Source organism: Tiliqua scincoides, chromosome 8 (assembly GCF_035046505.1).
Source record: "Tiliqua scincoides isolate rTilSci1 chromosome 8, rTilSci1.hap2, whole genome shotgun sequence".
Classification (NCBI taxonomy): domain Eukaryota; kingdom Metazoa; phylum Chordata; class Lepidosauria; order Squamata; family Scincidae; genus Tiliqua; species Tiliqua scincoides.
Window position 1 is genome coordinate 7,420,952 of NC_089828.1, and position 6,059 is coordinate 7,427,010.

A 6,059-nucleotide genomic window follows, 5' to 3' on the forward strand; every position below is an offset into this window, starting at 1 on the left:
GATTCCGGGTTTGTATACAGAATCCTATTCTTGCAAGAGTCACTCGAGCCCTCCTGTCTTCAGAGGTGCTCAGCAGCACCGTGTGTGGCCTTTCAGCCACAAGCCTTGGCTTGCCTTGGCTACTGCGGCTGCAGGCCTCCCATACTGACCCGGGGAAGGCCCATTCACTGCAGGGACCACTTCTGAGTAGATGTGCAAAGAACGGGCTCTCAGCAGGCTAACCAGGCATGAGAGCAGCAGAAGGGACCTGCTGGGCAGGTCCAGGGCCCGCCTAGTCCAGCTGCCTGCATCCCACCTGGCCCACCAGATGCCCCAGGGAGACACAAGACAACAGGAGACCTGCACCCTGCTGCCCTCCCCTGCACCCGGCACTGGGATATGGCCCACCTCTAAAACCAGGAGCTGCACGTACACATCACGGCTTGGACTTTTCCTCCAGAAATGTCTTCAATCCCCTCTTCAAGGCATCCAGGCAAGAAGCCGTCACTACTTCCTGTGGCAAGGAGTTCCACAGACTAATGACACGCTGGGTCAAGAAATATTTTCTTCTGTCATAAGAACAGCCCCACTGGATCAGGCCATAGGCCCATCTAGTCCAGCTTCCTGTCTCTCACAGCGGCTCACCAAATGCCCCAGGGAGCACACCAGATAACAAGAGACCTCATCCTGGTGCCCTCCCTTGCATCTGGCATTCTGACATAGCCTATTTCTAAAATCAGGAGGTTGCACATACACATCATGGCTTGTAACCCGTAATGGATTTTTTCTCCAGAAACTTGTGCAATCCCCTTTTAAAGGCATCCAGGCTAGATGCCGTCACCACATCCTGTAGCAAGGAGTTCCACAGACCAACCACATGCTGAGTAAAGAAATATTTTCTTTTATCTGTCCTAACTCTTCCACCACTCAATTTTAGTGGATGTCCCCTGTTTCTGGTGTTATGTGAGAGTGAAAAGAGCATCTCCCTATCCACTCTGTCCATCCCCAGCATAATTTTGTATGTCTCAATCATTTCTCCCTCAGGTGTCTCTTTTCTAGGCTGAAGAGGCCCGAACGCCGTAGCCTTTCCTCATAAGGAAGGTGCCCCTGCCCAGTAATCATCTTAGTCGCTCTCTTGCACCTTTTTCATTTCCACTATGTCCTTTTTGAGATGTGGCAACCAGAACTGAACGCAATACTCCAGGTGTGGCCTTACCATCAATTTGTACAATGGCATTACAATATTAGCCATCTTATTCTCATGGCCTTTCCTAATGATCCCAAGCATGGAATTGGCTCTCTTCACTGCCGCCGCACATTGGGTCAACACTTTCATTGAGCTGTCCACCACCACTCCAAGATCTCTCTCCTGATCTGTCTCAGACAGCTCAGAACCCATCAGCCCAGTGTTTCTCAAACTGTGGGTCGGGATCCACTAGGTGGGTCGTGAGCCAATTTCAGGTGGGTCCCCATTTATTTCAATATTTTATTTTTGATACATTAGACTTGATGCTACCGTGGTATGGGACTGCCTTTGGGGAAATGTGACAGATCTGTATTTTGAAAAGGCTACTGTGTTTATGCTTTTTACTCTTGGGTTAGTGTGGGTAGGATTACAGCCTAGGATTGTTAAAAAATTTCCCTGCTTGATGATGTCACTTCTGGTCATGACATAACTTCCGGTGGGTCCCTACAGATTCTCACTCTAAAAAGGGGGTCCCGGTGCTAAAAGTGTGAGAACCACTGCATTAGCCTATATGTAAAGTTTTTATTCTTTGCCCCAATGTGCATGACTTTACACTCACATTGAAAGCTCACTCATGTCATGAGGATGTATTGAGGAATCTTTAGGATCTAGACAGCAGGGACATGCAGTGGGTGGGGAGGCAGGTGAGGGCTTCAAAAAGCACTGCCACCGTAGGAGGGGAGGCAGAGCCTCCCCACCAGAGGGCTTCACAAAGTACCGAGTGGGTTGAGTGTGCTTGAGTGCCTCCCACGACAGCGGCGGCGCTTTTCAAAGCCTTCCAGTGGGGAGGCTCTGCCTCACCTGCCATGGCGGCAACACTCTTCAAAGGACTCCAGTGGGGAGGCTCTGCCTCACCTGCCTCCCCTCCCCCATCCCTGCTCCCAAGAGCCTGATCCTGTCCGACTTTTCTCTGCCTCACCTCCCATGGTCTTTATGCAATGGCATATTCTGTACTTTGATTGAACACTCATTGTGCCTGCAAGATGTGTCTTTGAAAGTGACAGTAACTCTATAATGAATGTGCAGTCTTTGAAGTGTGTCAATGTTTTCCTATTCTAAATCAGTGTGGAATATTATAGATGTGAGAAGTTCCAATTTTATTTCATGTCACTTTCTTTTAAGGTGGTCTTAAAAAAACAAATGTAAGTATTCAACCCAAATCTTACCACAGGAGGGAGCTGTTCCAGACAATCGGATTCAATACATGCTTTCCCAGAAGCAAATCCTATTATGCTCAAACAGGTTTACTCCAAAGGACATGTGCAGCCTTAATGTTATCAGTTCTTGATATAAAATGTTTATCCCCATAATCTAGAAACAGGGAGGTTTCTAAGGTGTGATATATTATTTTGTTACACAGTATATCAACACTAAAGAAAGATACTGTTGACTGGCAGTTAACTGCAGACATAAAAGAATTACAGTATTTCTTCTCTGCTCAGGGCCAGTTGTTTTTTTAAAGGAGCAACACCCCAATTCTTATAGCTGGCAACGTGCCTGAAACAGCCTTTGGTGCTTTAGTGAGTTATTTCAAATTCAAGATCAGGAGTGTAGTTGAAGGGAAGCAGAGCTCTGAGACTTTTCCCACAGCAGGAGTGGTGACATCAGCCGCAGGAATTCTAGGTGCTGCATCGAAATTTTTTCAGAAGATCTTAGTCAATAAGAAATCAAGCTGAATATAATGCAAACTGAGAAACGTGCCTAGGGGCATATATAACTGTCTAGTAGGCCATCATCTTTCCCAAGAGCTACACCTCATTTTCCATTAAGGGTATAATCCTATGCAAATTTTATTTACCTGGGAATAAGTTCTACTGAACACAGTGAGTCTTCTAAATAAACTTGCACAGGCTACCACTCTAATGTACCTTTTATATTTCTCTGGGATATCATTCAATTCCATTTTTCAATATTTATACATTTATTTTCAACTACTGCTGCCCACTCCAAGAGTTTGGGAGGAAATGAGCTAGATCTTCAAGTGTAGTATAATAAGTTTGAAAGTAGAAATAAGTAATAAAGAATAAGCACTCTAATGTTAAAGTTTTTGTTTTTCTTCTTTGCATAGTCAGCTGGGCATGGCTATGGGGGTGTCATGATGAGCTTTTTCACTTCCACATGAACTAATCCTCCACTGCAGAAGATTCTTAGATACTTTAGATACTTTCAATGAACGTTGTGGCTCCAAGAATGCAGGATAATGCTCACCCTCATTTGCCTCCTATATCGACTCAGGCAAAGAGGAACCAGGATGATAAATGATGCCTGAAAAATTATAATTGGAAACCACAGTATCACTCATCCATTGACAGCTCAGAAACAGGGGTGCATGTTCTCTGGGAACCCACTACCATCTGAGGACCCAATCCTATTCAACTTTCCAGCACTGATGCAGCTGCAATGCAGTCCCAAGGTAAGGGAACAAACATTCCCTTGGAGGTTTCTGTGACTGCCTCCCTACCGCAGGATGCAGCACATGCCCCATTAGCATGGCTGCACCAGCACTGGAAAAGTGGATAGGATTGGGGCCTTACTTCCCAGTTAATGTGCTCAGACAAATAGATACATGTGTGTTCTTCATATGTGACATTGCATAATGGGTAAACTGTTGGGTGTTTTTTTCTCCCAACATTACACACTCTTGTAGGGGAAGTATCATAAATCCATGTGACATGTTTTCCACGTACAAAACGTAACATATGCATGTGACCAACATGTTTGCAAACAGATTTGTTAAGGATAAATGCAGGTCTATTTGCTAAGGCATGTATGTTCAAACTACCTGACCAAGCATCTCAGTGCTCCTCTATCACTGTAAACAACCATACAGGATGGTTGTTTCTTAGGATCTCAGCCACCTTAAGCTTGGATCAACATGCATGTCTGTCACCTGATGAATGCAACATCAAGTGATGACTTAAATACCTCACATTTCCTTAGTTTCCATCAGCAATAGTCGGAGTATGGCACTTGTCATCTGGGCCTTACCATCTGCAGTTTGTAGAAGTGCATAATGACACTTAACTGTCATTAAGACAGTTAACTTTTCAAAAATCTGCCCAGTTAATTGAGACAAACTTTTAGGGTCCAATCCTATTCAATTTTCCAGCACGTCCATGCCAATGGGGTGTGCGCTGCATCCTACAGTGGGGGGATAGTCAGCCAAGGCCTCCTCAAGGTACAGGAACATTTGTAGCCTACTTTAAGGCTGCACTGCAGCTGCATTGACACTGAAAGCTGGACAGAATTAGGCTTTAGTCAATTAAAAGTTTTCAATCAATTCACCAAGTTGTCTATTCAGCACTGCACTGCAGTCCTAGAAATTAAGTGATACACACACACACACACACACACACACAGATTGTTTGGGTAGGGCAGTTCTCTGTGGCTTTTTCAAGCCCTGTGCAACCCTGAGCACCCTGCGATTGGCATGAAACAACATTGCCACTAAAAATGAGCCACTCCTGCTTTTGTGCCTTCTCTGCTGCTACTCTTTCCCCCCTAATATCAGGCAAATCTGCCCAAATTTGACAACCATCATCCTAACTGCATCCTCTAAGTTTCACTGTGATCTGAGGAAAGGTGGTTGGTGATCAGAGAGAGAGAGTGAGTGCCCAGTCCTTGGCATGCCCTTCTCAGAGAAGCTCCTCTGGGGCCCAGTCTGATGCCTTTCCAGTGCCAGTCCAAGCCATTTTTGTCCAGCACCTCCTTGTGTCAATGAGTTTGGCCAGACTAAATGCTGACCCCCTTTACCTGGGGATGCACCAGCCTCTCCTCCCCCCAAAGGAAGAAGGGGCAAGGGGAGGAGGAGATGTGAAGAAGTATGGCAGGCTCAGGCCCAGGGCTGCTGCCCCCCTTCCCTCTCCCAAGACCCCCTTCCTTTTCTAGGCCAGGGAGTGGTGGGCGGGTCTGCCTCAGGGTTGGGGCAGCCAGGTCTTCTCTGTTTGTCCACCAGTCCCACTGCCTTCCCTGTGGCTTAAGAGAGTGAGGCTGCCTGAGGTCAGGGAGGGGCTCTGTGGGGGTGGGTGTGCAGGGCCTCTGAGAGGAGTTTTATCAGGAGACAGAAAGGTTTGTGGGACCCCTTTGGGGGGCTCAAGGATTCTTTGGGGCCCTTTCCCTTCTCCACTGGATCATCATTCCTACAAATCCCAATACAGTATATCCAACTGTGAGGGCCCCCCCCACCGCTGTGCCTGCCAGTCTCCACACAATGTATCCCAGCTCCTCTCCAGCGGCTCCCAGGGCCCTTTTCGACCCCCCCCCCCGCCCAGACTCCAGGGAGTCCCTAATGTGGCCCCTGCAGCCTCCTCTCCTGGACTCTGGCAAGACAAGAACATGCCCGATCCCAGGACATTTCTGGGCCTCCTTCAGGGGCTCCCAGGCCCCTTGTTGACACCAGGCCCAGACCCCAGGGGGTCCCTGATGTACCCCCTGCACCCCGGTCAGGCAGGGAAGTGCCAGATCCCAGGACATTTCTGGGCCCGGGCCGGACCCCAGAGGGTCCCTGATGTGCCCCCTGCACCCCTCCTGGGCCCTGGCAAGACAAGCACATGCCCGATCCCGCGCCATTTCTGGCCCCCTTCTGCTCCTGGGCCCGGGGACCAATGCCCCTCTGCCCCCCCCGGCTCGGGGGGGCGCAGCTGCCTGCGGGCGGCCCACGTGCGGGCGGGACACCTGCGCCCCCCGCGCGCTCTGCCGGGGCCGGCGCGCGTGGCGGGGAAGAAGAGGCCAGCCCGGCCGGGGCGCTCCAGCCTCAGTCGCCCCCGCCCCCGCCCCGGAAGCCGCTGGCTCGGTGGGAGGCTGCGCCGCTGCTGCCGCCCGCCCGCCCGCCCGC